The sequence below is a fragment of the Phragmites australis genome, chromosome 8 (assembly GCF_958298935.1).
Source record: "Phragmites australis chromosome 8, lpPhrAust1.1, whole genome shotgun sequence".
Lineage (NCBI taxonomy): Eukaryota > Viridiplantae > Streptophyta > Magnoliopsida > Poales > Poaceae > Phragmites > Phragmites australis.
In genome coordinates, this window is record NC_084928.1 from 8,775,336 (window position 1) to 8,795,766 (window position 20,431).

The window sequence follows — 20,431 nt, forward strand, 5'->3', positions numbered from 1 at the left end:
ATGTCGTCTAGTGCTGTCCAAGTAGGCCATGCCTACTGGGCCGGTCTGAGGCACGATACGACCCAAGCATAGACAGGCCTGGCCGGCACGGCACGATCCAGCACGGGCACAGCCCCCCCGGCTACTCGCATCGCCTCCCGGCCTCGTCACCCCCGTCTCCGTCTTGCCTCGGATGCCCCCACCGCCCCTCCCCGCCTGCCCGACCACGCTGCCCCCACCACGGCCGGCCGCGCAGCCACCGCCCCGCCTTGCCGCCTCGCCCCAACAGCCCGCCCAGCCGCTCCCCGCCCCGCCTGGCCACGCCGTCTCCTGGCCGCTCCGCCCTGGCCACGCCACCACCCGGCCTCGCTGCCACGCCTCCGTCCCGCACCGGACGGTCATGCCGCTGCCTCCACGCCTCCCCACCCAGCCGGCCCGACAGGCCCATTTCGACAGGTTTGATGTCGCCCTTCCAAGAGGCGACAACTTAAAAATAAAAAACACTATGTTTCATTACCCTTGAAAATCAAAACACCATCGAGAACAACACCTTTTAAAAAATAAAGATGTCACTCTTCCAATGAACAATTACTTAAAAATTAAAAATAAACAATGCGTTTTGTTACTTTCAAAATCCAAAACACTATCAAAATTGTCATTAAAAGTTTGAAAAAAAGGAAGTTGTAGAGGATGCTATAATATATTTTTCCAAAAATTCAACTTAAACCAATACATTTACAATGAGAATAAAAACAAATTTCATTGTACACAAACAATCTATGTATTTTGATCTGAATTTATTTTGAAATCTTGATCATAGTATACTCTGCAACATATTTTTTTAAAATTTGTTCTAACTATTTTGATTATATTTTAAATTTTGAGAGCAATAGAACATAATAATTTTTGATTTTTTTATTTTTTGAAAAAAATGTTGCTCATCCAATAAGTGACACCTTGCTGTTGCCTAATCAAGAAGTGATGATAGACTAAATTTTTAATATTTTGAAATGGGTATGTACTTGTGCAAATATTGAAAATAAAAATAAAAAATAAAAAGATTCGTCCATTAGCAGTGGTGGTGGTGGTGTTATTGGGCCGTTAATGGATCAAGTTGACATGGGACAGTATAGTGTAATGGGCTGGAGCAGATGCAGTCATGCAGGCCGATTTCTCGTACCGCCCGACGCAAATTTGGATGGGCCTGATTTGGAGACACGTCGCGTTTTAATGGACTGCCGATGGATCATGGATCACACAAAACCCAGCCACCTCTCAGAAAAGGGAGGCGACATCGAACTGTGTTCAGTGTGGACCGTCTTGTAGGTAGGTACGGCGGAGTCGAGTCAGTAGATAGAGCAACGAGCGAGCGGCTAGTTGCCTGGGTGGTTTGAGGCTTCCGATCGATGAGACCCAGGTTCGATTCCGTGACGGGGAGTGTGTGGCAGCGTCCCTGCTCGCCCTGGTCCGAGTTTTAGGAGACTCGGGGTGCACCTATAGTGGAGCTACTGCGTGAGTTCATGTATTTGGTGATGCAAGTGTATGTATGTGTCTGTGTTGTATTAGGATTTTTTTTTAAAAAAGATTTCTGTTAGGAAATTTGAAGTTTGCGGACCCATCTTGATCTTTAAAATATTTAATTATATCTCAATTTTATTTACACTATATATAAGGGATAAAATCTCTCAATGTAACACATAAGTAGTTTTTTTCCTACATTATGTCTTTTTTTTAATTGTTCTCTCGAGTGATCGCTGGATTACACTTGGTAACAGTGGTTTACTAACACGTTATCAGTACGAAGCTCTGCTAGAGATCAAACTAGCAGAACGAATCAGCCTACGACCGATCTGCATTGCATCAACATCGTCGTCAAGCGGGCAGGTCATGGCCTAGCCTATATGCCATACTCGGCATGAATCTGTTCGTGAGAATTGGAAGGTACAATCGATTTAGTACGTATTCTTGCAACTATTATTTTTGCTTCTAGAATTAGAGTAATTATCCATTTACTTAGTTGCTAAATTTAGGAGGATTAAATGAATAAATGAAAGCTCTAGAAGAGCAAACTTTGTTATAAAAAATATTTTTCGGTATTTATAGAATATATGTGGTGCCCGTATAGAGAAAGTGTGTATTATGGATAGTAGAATCACAAACACTATCTTAAGAGAAAAGATGTATTTTCATTTTATTAGAAATAACTCTGAAAATGTGATGACTGTCACTGATAGTAATAATTACATAGTAGATTCTGTAAGAGCCATAGTCATACTACCTATAAGAACTAGGTTGCATATTGAAGAAATACTATTGTACCCTAAATCTACAAAAAATCTCTTAAGTTTTAAAGATCTTTGCGCTAATGGTTTCCATGTAGAAATTGGTGAAGAAGATGGTAGGGAATACCTACTCATCACTAAGTTGCTAAATTTAGGAGGATTGAATGAATAAATGAAAGCTCTAGAAGAGCAAACTTTGTTGTAAAAAATATTTTTTGGGTATTTATAGAATATATGTGGTGCCCGCATAGAGAAAATGTATATTATGGATACCACAAATACTATCTTAAGAGAAAAGATATATTTTCAGTCTATTAGAAATAACTCTGAAAATGTGATGACTGTCACTGATAGTGATAATTGTATAGTAGATTATGTAGGAGCTATAGTCATACTACCTATGAGAACTAGGTTGCATATTGAAGAAATATTATTGTACCCTAAATCTATAAGAAATCTCTTAAGTTTTAAAGATCTTTGCGCTAATGGTTTCCATGTAGAAATTGGTGAAGAAGATAGTAGTGAACACCTACTCATCACTAAGCATGATAATGAAGTACGAATACTAGAAAAACTTCACTCTATAAGTAGTGACTTGTACTACACTCGTATTAAAGTATATGGAGTGTTCACTACCTTGAAGACTGTGCTTCACAGTGCAAAATTATTCTCCCTATGATATGATAAATTTGGTCACTTTGGTCTTAAAATGATGAGAAATATAATTACTAACTCAAAAGGTCATAGTATAAATGTGTAGAATTTTTTGAATTATGAAGATTTTGTATGCCCCTGCATGTGCTATCGAGAAATGAATAATAAGATCGTCTACCTTCAAGGTACAAGATGAAATCCCTGCATTCTTAGACCGAATCTAGGAGGATATTTGTGGTCCTATTCAGCCGTTATGTGACATGTTTTGGTATTTTATGGTATTGATATACACATAATGAAGTGGTCGCATGTATGTCTATTATTTACCCATAATCATGCCTTTGTAAAGTTGATCTCGCAGATCATACAAATCAGGAATAATTTTTCAGATCATCAGGTGAAATCCATTAGAATGGACAATACTGGAGAATTTACTTTTAAAGCGTTCGATGATTATTGCACTGGTATGGAAATTAAAATTGAACATTCTATACTTCAAATCCACACTCAGAATGGACTAGCCGAAGCACTGATAAAAAGAATAAAATTTATTGCTAGACCTTTGTTGCAGTACTGTAATTTTCTTACTACATATTGGGGATGTGCAGTTTTACATGCGATAGCTCTCATTAATTATATACCATCCCCTATAACATCTATTCATCTTTGAAACTAGTGCAAGAGGTAATTCTGAAAATTTTTCATTTACACAAATTTAGATGTATGATTTATGTACCAATATAGCCACCACAATAAACAACTATGAGCCATTTGCGAAAAGTTGGAATATATGTCGGTTATGAGACTACATCCATAATCCAATATTTAGAACCAATAACTGAAAATTTGTATACGGCCTACTTCGCTAACTACATATTTGATGAAAATAATTTTGCGTCATTAGAGGAAGGAAATATACCATTAGATAAAAAATATCAGAAAATTATTTGGCAGGTTAAAGGAATTATGGCACATGATCCACGCACTAGTAAAACAAAATGATGAAGTATAGAAAATTATCGATTTGCAGAAATTAGCAAACAATATGCCAAATCACTTTTGTGATTTGAAGAGTTTGACTAAGTCACATGCGCATGCACGCAATGCATCGGAGAGGGTGGAAGTACCAAAGGAAGGTACACCTCATCTTGTCCTAGGAGCTCAGAAAAATAATAAAATGATAAGAAATTTGGTTCCTTAAGTCCTAAATAGCCGGAGATGTTTGACAAAAATGGGGAATGAGAGTTTACCACAGTCGATAAAAAAATGCCCCAAAAAAAGAAGAAGGGAGATCCCGGTGATGGTATGAAACCTAAGGAAATAGGTATACCAGATTTGAACCTTCCCACGCAGAAAGAAATTGACGAAAATGCATGTACTGAAATTGACACTGGTAAACTAAATGACCTTGCACCTAACAATAAACAATAACGAAGAGCAAGATGTAGATGCACATGAAAGTGCAACCCATGATGAAATAGTAATAAACTATGTGAATTCAGGAAAATCCTGAAATAGAGCAACCATAATAGTTGAGTTATACTTCGCAAATAAAATTACCACAGTTATAGATCATGACCTTGATCCTGCATCGCTCACTAGCAAAAGGCAATAACAATTAACTATTGTCCCTAAACAAAAGAGGGGTTTTTGGACCAGTATGACATACACCTCCCCTATATCAAACCAGTAGGATACAAGTGTGTTTGTGTTCGTAAGAGGAATGAAAGAAATGAAATTGTGAGGTACAAAATATGACTAGTGGCACAAGGTTTCACTCAATGACTAGGCGTTTATTATGAAGAAACCTATTCCCCGATGATGGGTGGTATTACCTTTAGATATTTAATCTCAATGGCAATTAACCTGGAATTGAAAATAAAATTGATGGATATTGTGATCGCATATCTTTATGTGAGCCTTGATTTAGACATTTATATGAAGATACCTGAAGGAATATCATTTCCGAATTAGGATAGCAGAAATAGACATCTTTATAGTGTATAATTGAAGAAATCGCTATATGGGTTGAAACAGTTAGTCTCAGAATGGATTTTTACATATGAAGATGATCTGAATATTATTGGTACTGAAGAAGTAAGCTTGTACTTGAATTCTGAATTTGAAATGAAAGATTAGGGTAAAATCAATTTTTTCTTGGACCCGCAGCCAGAATATGTGGCAAATAAAATCTTTGTACATCACACAAACTATTCTCGAAAGGTGTTAGAGCGGTTTGATTTTGAAAAGTCATTTCCCACTAAAACCCCTATGGTTGGAAGGTCATTGTAAGCAAGTCAAGATCCCTATATACATAGAGAAGATGAGGAGAAAGTATTGGGACCGGAATTCCCATACTTAAGTGCAATAGGTGCGCTGATATATCTGGCTAATTGCATTAGGCCAGACATAGCGTTTACAGTAAAGCTACTTGCACGATACAGTGCAAAGCCCACTAAAAGATATTGAAAGGGCTTGAAGGATATTCTACGTTACTTGCAAGGTAGCAAAGATATGTGTTTATTTTACAGAAAGAATCAGGATCTAAGTCTGATTGGATACACAAATGTTGGATATCTATCAGATCCGCATACAATGAAATCATAGACTGTCTATATTTTCCTATGTGGTGAAGCTGCAATTTTATGAAAATCATTAAAACAAAGTACTGTATCTACTTCGATGAATCACTCGAAAATAATAGCTTTATATGAAGCCACATAGGAATGCGCATGGCTTACAAGAGTGATCAATCATATCTAGCAGTCACGTGGTTTGGATACTACTAACACTCCTACCATTATCTATGAAGATAATGCTGCATGTGTTGTACAAGTGTAATCGAGATATGTAATTCTGCTTCATACACAACCAATGAGGAAGTTTGTAGATACATAGAGTCACAGACCAAGTGCTATGACTACTGCTCATGTTGCCAAATGGATTCATCCCATCCGTACTCAACCAAATCTTATATTCCTCACATCTTCTGCAAACGGCTCCTTATATTTTCTATCGATGTTTCTCCACTGTGTAGAACTAGAGAGGTGTCTTAGCATTCCATCATCCTTGTACTCCTCGGTGTGCCACCGCATCAGTTCGGCATGCCTTTTGTTCGTGAATAAACGTTCTAAAGAGGGGACTATAGGAAAAACCACATCACCTTGATGGGAGGCCTTTTATTCTTTCCTTCACTATCGATATCATCATGGTCATGCTTGTACCGTGATGCACCACAGACAAGACACGCTTCTAAGTCTGCATGCTCTCCGCGATACAACATGCAATCGTTTGGACATGCATGTATTTTTTGCACTTCCAATCTTAATGGGCACACAACCTTCTTGACCTGGTACGTGTTTTCTGGTAGCACATTTCTCTTTGGAAGCAATTTCTGTAAGAATAGTAACAACTCGATGAAGGTTGTACCATACCACCCGTTGTTTGCCTTTAATTGTAGCAATGAAAGCACGTTACGCAACTTTGTATGCTCTTTCTCATAGCCCGGGAACAACGGTGTTTTAGAGTCCTCTATCATACACTGGAACTTTTGAAACTCTCTTTCATTGGTGAAGTTCCCCTCCCCATCGTGCAACATCTGCTCCAGATCATCGGTGTCGGCATCGGCCAACATCTCCTCTAGATCATTATTAACCAACATATCTCTGGCAGGCAGCATATTGGTTATTTGTCAACCGATATATCAGTGCACAAGTCTTTATCTTCTTTGCCAATGTATTGCCCTTCCTATACGATCTCAGTTTCACCGTGCATGGTCCATTGAGTATAGCCAAGCATAAAGCCCCTTAGCATCAAATGAGAATGTATCTATTGGGTGGTGAAAAACTGTTTCTTTTTCTCACAATCGATGCATGTACAACACATGTATTGAGACTGTGTATTTGAATTGTGCGCCGTGACTTGTACCAAGAAACAATCTACGCCGTTCTTGTACTCCGCGCTCACACGGTTCGCATCGTACATCCATCTTCCGTCCATCTACAATTATATTATTATTGTAAATCTAAATTCATAACATCTAGAGGATTTTGCGACCACCAAACAATAAATTACCTCGTCATCTCCTAGCGGCAATTGGCTTGGGTTGGAGGAGCCACCTTTTGCATGCTTTTGTGTTCGCTTCCGATGAGTATTTGTTAGTGTCATCCTTAGAAATTTTCTTTATTATTCAACCCATTATCTATGAATCATTAAGGAAACATGAAAAATATTTATGCTCATACATAAAGTTTCTATACTGGAGCTTTCTAATTAAATAAAATATCAAAACTACAATTGGATCTTGCTACATACCTAAATATCATGGCAAAATTTTCTAATTCATTAAAAATCAAAATAAGGGATAAGATCAACTTTGGTTTTTTAAGGTAATATTTTGAGTTAAAATGCTAAATATAGGATTTAACTTGAGGATTTAACTTACTTGAGCTCAAGAGGCTCCTAGAAGCTTGCTTGCTGTTTGTGAAAAATCCAAGGTTCACTTGCCCAAAAGATAAAGAAAAGGTAAATGAGCAAATGGAGAGGAAAGAAGAGATTTTGTTTGGATAGCTAGAGAGAGCTCATCGACCTTCTTCTTGAATAACAATAAGCTTGATTGGTGGGAGAATCAAAAGGGGGGAAGGAATAAAATAGGTGTTGCCATGTGAGAGTTTGTGAGGGGAAGAGAAAGTTCTGATTGAACTGCCTGTTAACTCGAGCTTGGAGAAGGTGGGGAAGAGGGCATCACTGCCGGCTCATTTAACCAGCCAACAATGATGTTATACTATCACTTCTGGTTGGTGGATTTAACCGACAGTGATGAGGGAGCAGGCATTACTGCTGACTCAATCCATCAACCGACAGTGATGACACTTATCACTGCCGGTAGTGATACCACATCACTGCCGGCTCATTAGGAACCAACAGTGATATGCCGATATATAAGCCTGGTTTTGTAGTAGTGAAAAAAAACTTAACGAAGCATATTAACCCCAAATTCATTTATACTCATGAATTACATAAGATGAATGAAATAAAGGTAATGCATACCAAGCTTTGTGAGAATCTTGCAGATTTATTCACTAAGTCTATCCTGGCATCTAGTTTTGAAAGATATGTTCGTGACATTAGGATGATGAGGCTTAGAGAGTTGCATATTTCAAGGGAAGAATTTTCATATAATATCGATATGAAGAATTAAATCTTAGTTAAGAAGATTAAGTGCTTAAAAGTTGATCATGAAGATTATAGAAAACATTTTGGGTGAATTGTACTATTTTTTTCTTTGTATGAGTTTTTATGAAGTTTCTCATGTTAATATTTTTAACGAGGCAATTTGTGTGACTATGTCGTGAGCTATGTACTCTTTCTTCTAATTTTTCTCACTGGATTTTTGAGTAGTTTTAATGAGACTATGCATTTCGTAAAAAGTGCCTCAGAGTTAGGAAACCTGAAATTTGCAACCGAATGTGGATCCGTCTCGATCTCTTGAAATATTTGATTCTATCTATTTGGGGGTTTTTTTAACACTATATATACGTAGCAGAACCCATCATTATAAACACTGATGAATAAAGAATAAATAGTTTTTCCCTACATTATGTCTCCTTTACAATTATTTTCTCGAGTGATCGTTGGACTACACCCGATGGTAACGGTTTCTCAACACTCTCAAATTAAAATGAAGTGGTATTTTTTTTTGAAAGAAAGTAGTAGGGCCAAGGTACTGCAAGCGTTTCAACTTGAAGCGTCCTACCGTCGCGGTTTGGATCACGTTCCAAATTGGCATGCATGCATGCATGCTGATTTCTGAAGTCCAACAGTTCAGTACACGCGTTGTACATGGGGTAGTACATGGTGCCGATCGACGAAACAAGAGTACTCCAAAAGAGCTGGATGGATCCGACGACACATCTCCTTTTCTGAAACACCAACATGCATGCACTGCACACACGTCAACATGTGCGACTATTCACGGTCCGTCAACGGCGGATGAGTTCCATCAACTGTATATCTAGGCCGCAACCCAGTTCGTCGTTGTCAATAGCTTTTGCGCAGGTGAATGTACATCCCAACCTTAGCCTGCAGTAGCCGGTACGTACATCCATCCCAAACCAGCTCAATAATGGGGCGCCAGCTTTTTGTTGCAATTGCGGCAGACTTGCCCCTACACCTTTCCATCATCCGGTCGATCATCATCCATTCATGGCTCCCGGCGGCCCCAGAACGTACTCCAACGGCAGCGACCACTGGCCAGTGGGCAACGCTGCCACCCACCAACCCCGGGGCCGCGCGACCCTGAGATCTATCGATGATCGAAGTCATCTCGGATCAAATCGATCAATCCAGGCATGGATGCATGCACACGCAGATGCCTGCCTGGACGCCACACATGCAGTTGTCGCGCGGCAGGCAGCGTGTGCGCCACACCGTTAGGTGACTGCCCTGCCCGGAGGCAGGTCGACACCGTGCACGCGCGCGGCCTGGTCCACGTTTCCAGCTCTCTGCATGCTACTGGCTCCACGGACCACCGCGTCCCGGGCTACCGGTCCAATGCACCACGTACGCATGGTCCCTGGGCATGTCGCGCGTAACAGCCCGGCCCGGCAAACGTTGCGGCCACCACCTCCTGGACGCAGCGCGCGCACATGACGCATGTCTCAGACGGCCTCGCCTGGAACAAGTTGTAGTACGTAAACAAGGCGTCCACGAAAGCGGGAATCTGTGAACTTGGGGCTGCAATATCGTGGTAGAAATATATCGGTTAGATCATGTGTTGGTCCAGGCCGCAAGGTGTTCATCACATAATATTCCGGTCCAGACCAATCGAACGGTTAGGATATCGCAAATTCTCTCTAGCGTTAGATCGGATGTGCCTAACTACCTTGATAAGAACGTCTCCAACGGTGGAGTCAACCACTATCTATAAGCAAGCGTCATATCGTCTGCATACTACATTATAGCTAACATCTTCAATAGCGTGTCTATATGGTTGCCTATAGATGTTTTTAATGCTTGCAGTTACATATGAATAATAGGGATCCGTACTAAATATTTGTGTGCAGGGGCCAAACTAGCACCGAAATGAAGGTGATGTTGAAAAATAAGGTACATTTAGATTTAATTTAATTTATAAATAATTCATGAGTAAACTGATATGATTATATCATCAGAACATAATCTAGATATATGTACGAAAGCACAACATATGACTAGATCTAATATACTCAAAATTAGGAATCACAGAAAATAAAGTACATGTAACATGGTTTTTATGTACTAGTCCTGCGTTGTGGAGGTTGCTGAAGATGCTGATTGCACTGTGTTAACGACATGATTTATCCTGCTGATGACGCACCAAATTTGTTGACGATGACAGCGGGTAGCACCCAAGCGACTAGGAAGACGAGTCGTAGTGAAGAATTTGAGCAGTTGCGCGGAGTGCTTTCCAAAAACCTTATTTGCCCTCTCATGGTGCAAGATCTCAAGAGTGAGGGTTTCAGAGATCTGCTCTCCCGTTCGTCGGTGCACATTGACGCTGGGATAGAATAGACTATAGCGACAGCACAATCGAGAGAGAAATAGGCAAAACTGTAACTCTTATATGGACTCATGTAATGAGAGCGTTCCCAATTTTAGAGCTTTCAATTAGCAGTCTATGTTGTACGTGTACCCAATGAGGCGATGGTCCTTGAATGTATAGGGAGAAAACCCCTCATCTCTACCTCCATTAGCTATATGGTACTAATAGAGGGTACCTCAACATGGGCCACCCCTCCACAATATGTGGATCTTTGAGATTTATTATGAATTATTACATGAGCCGACCCCAATAATTCTAACAATTTCCTACCAGATCTCAAAGTTCCATAGAGAATTGCCAGTTTTCCACTGTTATTTGATATACCAGTGTTTCAGTGGAGACTGTTAAGTTGAACATCCACCTAGAGCATCAAGCTACACTCATTTACAACTTCAATAATGGACTATGCCTTGAATTGCAAGTTTTGTGCAAATAAGTTTTACTTAAAGTTATAACAGATACTTGGCTGCCAGTAGGCTACTCCGCGGGTGGAGCATATAAGTTCTATTCCATGGTCTCTTCATGAGTTTAATATAGATCATCCAAATCTCATAGACTGCGATCAACAATCAGACTCATATAGGTGTGTTTTTTCAAGAATGCCCTGTAGGTCAGCATCTTAGCTACTTAAAGCTAACAGAACACATTAAGAAAATAGCCAACCTGCCTTACAGATCTCTGAGAGTATTGCATCTTCACTCGAGTGGGTCAAACAACAAAGGTACTCTCCTCCAGTTTGATCAATAGCTTGTTCTTCCCAGATCCTAATTCATGGAATCTCTGATCATATAGGTTGGGTTATCACTATGGTATAACTCACATGTGTCTCATACCCATCTCTTTCGATGCATTATCTATCACACTCCGTGATAATACCTTTGTAAAGGGATCTGCCAGGTTCTTAGCTGTTTGAATATAATCCAAGGTTATTACTTCAGAGTTTCTCAATTTCTTGACAGACTTTAATCGTCTCTTTACGTGCCTTGAGGATTTGTCATTATCCTTAGAACTGTTTACTTTGATAATAACTGTCTGATTATCACATTTTATAAGGATAGTTGGTACCGGTTTCTCTACCATATGTAAGTCCATTAACAACTCACGCAACCATTCTGCCTTAATAGTGGCTGAGTCTAATGCAGTGAGTTCTGCTTCCATAGTTGACCTCGTCAAGATGGTCTGTTTGCAAGACCTCCATAACACAGCAGCACTACCTAGAGTGAATACATATCCACTTATGGTGTAAATCTCATCAGCATCAGATATCCAGTTTGAATCACTATAACCCTCCAGTACCGATGGGTACCCAGAATAGTGAAGACCATAACTCATAGTACCAAGCAAATAGCGCATTACTCGCTCAAGCGCACACTAATGTTCATCACCCGGGTTAGAAGTAAAGCGACTCAATTTGCTCACAACAAAGGAGATGCCAAGCCTTGTAGCACCAGCTAGGTACATGAGTGATCCAATAATCTGAGAGTATCTCAGTTGGTTCCTGCTACTTTTATTATTCTTTCGAAGTATCACATTAGGATCATAAGGTGTTGGAGAAGACTTGCCATCCTAGTAGCCAAAGCGGCTTAAGACCTTCTCAACATAATGAGATTATGTAAGTGTAATCCCATTCTCTCCTTTGATTAACTTGATTTTTAAGATTACATCAGCGTCACCTAGATCTTTCATATCAAAGCTTTGAGATAAGAAATACTTGACCTCATTAACCACATCAAGGTTTATCTCAAATATCAGTATGTCATCAACATAAAAGCAGATGTTAAAGTTTTGTCGAACTTCTCATGCCATTGTTTAGGAGCTTATTTAAGGCCATACAAGAACTTCAACAACTTACACACCATGCCTTCTTGACCCTTTACTACAAACCTATCAGGCTGTTCCATATAAATTTCCTCGTCCAACTCTTCATTAAGGAAAGCTATCTTAACGTCCATCTAATGAACGATGAGACCATGTGAGGCAGCCAAAAAAAGTAGAACTCAGATAGTAGTCAATCTCACAACAGGTGAATAAGTGTCAAAGAAGTCTTCACCTTCCTTTTAGGGATAACCCTTGATCACAAGCTGAGCCTTGTACTTTTTAATAGTACCGTCGGGCCTAAGATTCTTCTTGAACACCCACTTGCATCCCACATGTTTGCAACCATATGGTCGTTCTATGACCTCCCAAGTCCCATTTGTGATGATGGAATCCATTTCGCTCCGAACAACCTCCTTCCAGTTGTCTGCATTTGGATATGCAAACGCTTTTGAAATAGACATAGGAGTGTCATTCACAAGGTACACAGTGAAATTATCACCAAAAGAATTTGCAGTCCTTTGTCTCTTACTCCTCACAGGAGCATCATTGTCATCCTCCTTAGGATCTTGCTCATGTATTTGTTCAATAAACTCAAGAGGTGAAGTAGGTTCAGAAATTATCTCAGAAGATAGTCTAAGACATGCTATGCAAATCTTTCATACGAAATATGTGCTAAAAAACGTTGCATCATGAGACTCCATCATTGTATTGACATGCATGTCGTGTACCTCAGATTTAACCACTAAAAACCTATAAGCAATGCTCTGATAAGCATATCCTAGAAAGACACAATCCACTATTTTAGGTCCGAGCTTGCGCTTTTTAGTTATTGGTACATTGACTTTCGCTAAGCATCCCTAAGTGCGCAAATAAGAAAGTGATGACTTTCTCCCTTCTCATTCTTTAAATGGGGTTTTCTCCTTATCCTTGAGAGAAACTCTATTTAGGACATGATATAAAATCAACAGGGCCTCCCCCACCATACCTTAGATAATCCCGCAGTGTCTAACATGGCATTAACCAAGTCAGTCAATGTGCGGTTCTTCCTTTTGACAACCCCGTTTGATTAGGGTGAATAGGGAGGTGTCCTTTCATGAATAATCCTATGTTTCTCACAGAATAAGTTGAAATTACTAGAGAAATACTCTCCACCATGATCCGACCGAATTCTTTTGATCTTTCTATCTAGTTGATTCTTGACTTCTGCCTTATAGATTTTAAAGTGATCTAGAGCCCTATCTTTTGTTTTTAACAAATAGATATAGCAATATCTAGTCGCATCATCAATCAAAGTCATGAAATACCTTTTTTTCACCCTTCATCAACACACCATTCATTTTACATAGATCTGAATGAATGAGTTGTACAGGTGCCAAATTTCTCTCCTCAACTGCATTGTGGGGCTTACGAGGTTGTTTTGATTACATACAACTATGACACTTAGAACCTTTGACCATAGAAAAATTTGGAATTAAACTCATGCTAGAAATTCGAGTCATAGAACAAAATACAAATGACATAACCATGAATGCCAAACACTAGTATCATCATTAATATTGCCACAAATATGGTTCACAGACTTATTGCTGAAATCAGAAAGGAAAAATGGAATTGGCCTCCGCACTCATAGCCTTCACCAATAAATTATCTATGCTTTGACACTACTACTTTATTGGACTCTAACACCACCTCAAACCCGTCTCTACAAAGAAGGGAGCCGCTAACTAGATTCTTGTTCATTGTACAGATATGCTGCACGTTACTCAGCTGCACAATCTTTCCCGAAAGTAAACTTCAAAACTATCGTGCCAACACCATGAACAGAAGCATGTGACTCATTCCCCATTAGGATGGAAGAATCATAGACAACCTGATAAGAAGAGAACATTGATATATCAGCACACACATGAACATTAGCCCCTGTATCAATCTACCAATTAGTAGACTGAAATACTGAAGGTAAATTTTCATACCCTGCAGCTCCATTTCCAGCTTCACCAATGGTCACCACATTAGCAGTCTTTGAGTTTTGCTTTTGTGGAGCCTTTCTTCCCTTGCGGTCTGGATAATCCTTAGCGAAATGTCCAATCTCACCGCACACAAAGCAAGACAGTTTTGATGTGTTCATCTTCTTCTTCATGAAGGTGGTAGTTTTATTTAGCTTATTATCTTTCCCTTTGTTCTTGTTGTGGAAGGCCTTTTGTACCATATTAGCACTAGTCTATCTCTCGCCTCCTTTTAGACTCACATCCTTAGCCCAAGCTTTCTCCTCAATATCAAGAGACACGATCAAACTCTCAAAAGTAATCTCTTGTCACTTGTGCTTTAGAACAGTGGTAAAGTTTCTCCACTAAGGAGGTAACTTGGTAATGGTATCTCCAACCACAAACTTATCGGGTACATTGATCTTGAGGAGTTCGAGTTCCTTCACGATGCATTGAACCTCTTGAGCCTACTCGACTACAGAGCGATTTTCAACTATCTTGTAGTCATGATACTGCTCCATGATATAAAATTCACTTCCTACATTTGATGCACCAAATTTAGCATTCAGTGAATCCCACAGCTCCTTCACGCTTTGTATATGCATATACACATCACAAAGATGGTCATCAAGAATGCTAAGAATGCATCATACAAAGAGTGTATTAGCATCTGTGAACACCTTTTCCTGCTCAGCAATAAGGATTCCTTCCGGCTTTCCATTAACCACCCAGTAGACATTCATAGCTATCAGCCATAGAGTGACCTTAACTTGCCATCTCTTAAAGTGCACACTAGAAAACTTGTCTGGCCTCAGTGCGTCGACAAAACCAGTCATTAAACCTAAGTGCATACAATAAGGTTTTTGCTTGTTAGAAATAAGCACATTTAGGTTTAATTTAATCTATAAATAATTCATGAGTAAACTGATATGATCATATTATCAGAGCATAATCTAGATATATATACGAAAGTACAACATATGATTAGATCTACTATACTCAAAATTAGGAATCGCAAAAAATAAAGTACGAGTAACATGGTTTTTACGTATTAGTCCTACGTTCTGGAGGTTGCTGAAGATGCTGGTTGCATTGTGTTGATGGCACGATTAATTCTGCTGATGACACACCAAATTTGTTGACGATGACAGCGGGCAGCACCCAAGTGACTAGGAAGACGAGCTGTGGTGAAGAACTTGAGCAGTTGTGCAGAGCGCTTCCCAAAAATCTTATTCTCCCTCGGTGCAAGATCTCAAGAGCGAGAGTTTCGAAGACCTGCTCTTCCGTTCGCCAGTGCATACTGACGCCATGATGGAGTAGAAAGAGGCAAAACCCTAACTCTTATATAGACTCACGTAATGAGAGCATTTCTAATTATAGGACTGCTCTCAATTAAAAGTCTATGTTGTACATGTACCTAATGAGATGGAGGTCCTTACTCTAACTCTACCTGCATTAGCAATATGATACTAATAGAGGGTGGATCTTGACATGGATCACCTCTCTCCAATATCAACCTTTGAAATTTATTAAAAATTATTACATGGACTGATCCTAATATCTTTAGAAAACATGGCCACATGACAAAATTCATCAGCAAACTTGGAAATAGCTAATTATTGCATGGCAGCGTTTAACAAGAGCAGGAAGCGCAACTCCAGTAGAACTGGAGGCAATAGATCGTATAGCATCACAACAGAAAGAAAGGTCCTCTCTCTCACCACGATTTTTACAAGACTTTAATAAGCAGATTGCTACTTAGAAGTCCATTTCACTAAATAAACTAGTTAACGTGATCTGCAGATCACTACTATTAAGAAACCACACTAATTTCATTCACAAAACAGGTAGAAGATGCATTTCTTGCACAAGAACCACCAAAAGTCCAAAACCATATCGCATCAGGGACCACCTTCAAAACTTGTTAGAAAAAAAAACAGTCAAACCTGATTAATTGTAAGCCGAACAAAATGGCCAGGAACAAGGTGCCATTTTGCGAGTGCCAAACTTAAAAAAGATTTTGCAAGTACTAAATCATATCAACACAAAGGAAAACCAATCAGATTGTGCAAAATCTAAACAAGAAACTGATAAAGATAGTGTCAATACCTCAACTAGTGTTGCCGAACAACTTCTCCCTCAGAATCTTCAATCCTATCACGTGCTTAGGTTCGTCGCCAAGCCTCTTCCAGTAGTGCATAACTGTGAATTTTCCTTCCTTATAGTCATCCAATTAAAATTTCAAAGCTTTATCTCTCAACTGGTCGTCTGATTGTCCGCTAGCATAAACTGAGCTAGCCTTCTTCCGAGAGCCATAGATTTTTTTTTGAAAACAATCTTTGAGCTGTTTTATTTCTCTTTTCCGACTTATAGATGTAGTGTTATTGTATACTGCAGTTACATCTGTCCAGTACCTCTCATTTTTCTTGCAATTCCCATTGATCAGGTCATTCGAGTTGTTCAACCAGGTGCTCACTTACAATGAGCATACAAGATTAGTGGGGGCTTCATATATCGATGAAGGTGCAAGAAGAAGTCACAAATCAATGCCAAAATCGTGATTTTACTTACCAATCGCACGTCCTCATCTTCTGTCTATGTCAGACGCTTGGCAGTCCTAACATCATCGACATCATCTATGTTGATGAAGGGTTTGGCTTTCTAACCTGGTGCAGCATGTTGAGATGCGATATCTGGTGCCGACAGAGTCTCTTTGAAAGCAGGTGGCCGTGGTGCCGACAGAGTCTATTTGAAAGCAGGTGGCCATGGTGCCGGGAACGAAGCATGACCATTTTGGAAATAGCTTAGAAAACTATCGGGCGGAGGGTAGTCCACACCACTGCAAAATAAGGCAATCAAGGAGTGGCATTTTCAAACAGTATTAAAAATGATGTTCAAACAATATTATTTCCAAAAGAAAGTAAACTAACAGTATATTCCCAAAGACTAAATTCCGAGCGTGTATGTCCTCGTCATACAGCATGCACGCTCAAATGAGCCGTTCGTTCAGCATCAGATGTCATTGGCTACATGCATGGAGAAGGAAAATATGACAAAATTGCTGACGTCATTCACATGCAAATCCATTTCAAAACTTTTAAAAACTATTGTTTTCAAACCGAGCATCTAAATTAAAATCCGATCGCACCATTATGTTTCGTGCGATAAGAGCTTCAAAACTAGACCCCAGTTGAGTATATTTTGATGATATTTTTTTTCTAACATCAACTTTGTATAAAAAAGTGCTTCTGTGTGTATTATAATTTGCTTATGATTTTTGAAAACTTGATCATGACTATACAAAAACTTGCTTATTCGTCAAAATATTTTTCTCAAATCTGTATCCAGTTATGCTAATTGTGCTTTTCAAATTCACATAATATGCTTTTCTGGTTCACATGAATTGCTTGTAATTTGGAACTAATATGTTTTTTATGAGTTTACATGGATTTGAGTTTTTCAAATTGAAACAATTTGCTTTCTGGATTTTCTGAACTGCTTGGGTGCGCATCTCTTCTTTGCTGCTATGCCATGCTAGTCTTTGTTAGGATTACTAAAAATAGAAAAGATGGTTAGATGAAATGCTTTTTTCACAGCATATGAAATGCTTTTTCATAGTATATAAAATACTTTTTTCAATACATATGATTTTTGCATGTGGACAGACAAATTCACTTTTTCCCAGGTATTGTCGCGGGCGTGCTCTGCGTGTGTCATGCTAATTTGCCCTAATTAGGAAATCAATTAATTAAATATTTTCTTAATTAAGAGTGTGTATGCTATCCTCTTATAGCATGCACAGCCAGTATTTAGTCGTGTCCCAGTATATTAGGGTATATATATGTTCATTAATTACTTAAACAATCCCTTCTCTACAAATTTGGCCTCCTTTTGTGTGCGTGCGAACGTGTTTTTAAAACCGGCCTAACTGAAACTACGATTAGTATTTTCATGTATGCACTAAATAGACAAACACAAGCTAGGAGCAGTACAGGTGAATCACTGAAATACTAGTATTGCACAAGTGATAAAGTGATAGACCTATCACTATTGATTCATATTACAATCTGACGATAATAAGAAAACTATCACTGTCAGTTTTTATCTATGAACCGACAATAATACATGGATGCCCCCTATTCAGTGATAGCTCCACCTACAACAACTCTCACGATCTGGGCGCTATCTCACGTGAAACCGATTCGCGTGACACTGGAATCTCATGCGAACTGAGGAAGAAGATTAACAGTAGAAGAGATTGATTTTGAGCTGCTCCGCCTCTCATCTTGCAGCGGGTTTTCCCTTCTATTTATATGCGATCAAAACAAACAGAGAGGTGCGCCATGATCCCGATTCTACTACACCATCCCACAGACTCGCGATCATGGCGATATCCCATGCAGCTGCACGAGCGCACAAGTCGCACAACATGTAGCGACTCTAACAAACTCTGACAGACTCTAATTGCCTAATTGAACTACTCTATGGAATCGGCCGCACAAACGCACGCTCTGACCCGCGACTAACTCCGGCCTCACCACGAACGCAGCATGACTCGGGCCACATGCAATAACAGACTCAACCGGGCAACATGATTACAACTAACAAATCACCCCCTAATCATGATGCCCTGACTCGACCTAGACGACGCCAATCTTCGGGCGGAGCTCCTCTACTCAGCTCAATAAGAGGCCTCAAACACATGCATGGCTAGTTTCAATGACATATACGTGCACTCACCTCCTGGCTGCCGATCCGCTATGTACTCACTGCCAATCCGGGCACTACACCATGTTGCAAAACTTCGCTATCTTGAACTCTAGCCCTCTCAATGCTACAATGACATGTGAATACACCTAACATGTAACTAATGGACGAGAACAACAAAAATTAAGCACCCCCAATCTCCTTAAACTTGTTGCCATTATTTCAGCATCTTCTCATCAGCTTCAAAGTAGCACCGGGTCATCGTCGGCATCCGCCATAATGAGATGTGCCTCATTCTTCTTCTTCGACGCATCACATTTCTTTTCCCAAGAGTAGTGCCCATACTCTTGACAATTGTAGCAGCATACCTTCGCCTTGTCGAAAGTGCTCTTCTTCTTGCCATAACGCTTGGATGTGCCTTCTCCTTATCGTGCCTTCTACTCGGCCTTGGTGAGCAGCAAGTGTTCATCACCATCTTCACCATGGCGCTTGCAAACCTGTCCCTCAAAAACTTTGAGGCGCCCAATCATCTCCTCAATCGGCATGGTCTCCAAGTCGGCGAACTGCTCAATTGCAGCCACGACCTTCAAGGACCTATCTGGGACGGACATTAACAACTTCTTGACAACAACCGCTTCCTCCAATTGTTCACCTAATCCATGGATTTTGTTCATGAGAGATGTCAATTTCCCCGCAAACTCGTCCAAGGATTCTATGTCCTTCATGCGCATGGCCTGGAAGTCACACTTCAAGGTCATCGCCCGCGCTTTCTTGACACGGTCGGAGCTGAGGTACATGGTCTTCAAGGTGCTCCATGTCTCCTTTGCCGTCTTCTTCCCAGAAACCTGCAACAAGGTTTGTTCTAGAATCGCCTAGATGATAGCCGCCATTGCCATCTTATCCTTCTTCTCATCCACGGTCGCACCTTCCGCGGGATCGACAGCATCCCAAATACCTTGGGCCTCCATGAACACCTCCATCTTGATTGCCCAAGCAGAGTAGTTGTTGCTGAACAACATCAGGTACTGGAGGGAAATGGATCCCTCCTTGGTTGATGTCCGCTCCACGATCGACATAATGTTGCGGTATGAGCACTTGGGCATACACCTTGCAACCTAAGCTCTGATGCCAATTGATGCCTCCACCTACAGCAACTCTCACGATCTGGGCGCTATCTCACGCAAAACCGACTCATGCGACACTGGAAGCTCACGCGAACTGAGGAAGAAGATGTACAATAGAAGAGATTGATTTTGCGCTGCTCTGCCTCTCATCTTGCAGCGGGTTTTCCCTTCTATTTATATGCAATCAAAACAAACAGAGAGGTGCGCCATGATCCCGATTCTACCGCGCCATCCCACGGACTCGCGATCATGGCGATATCCCATGCAGCTGCACGAGCGCACAAGTCGCACAACGTTCAA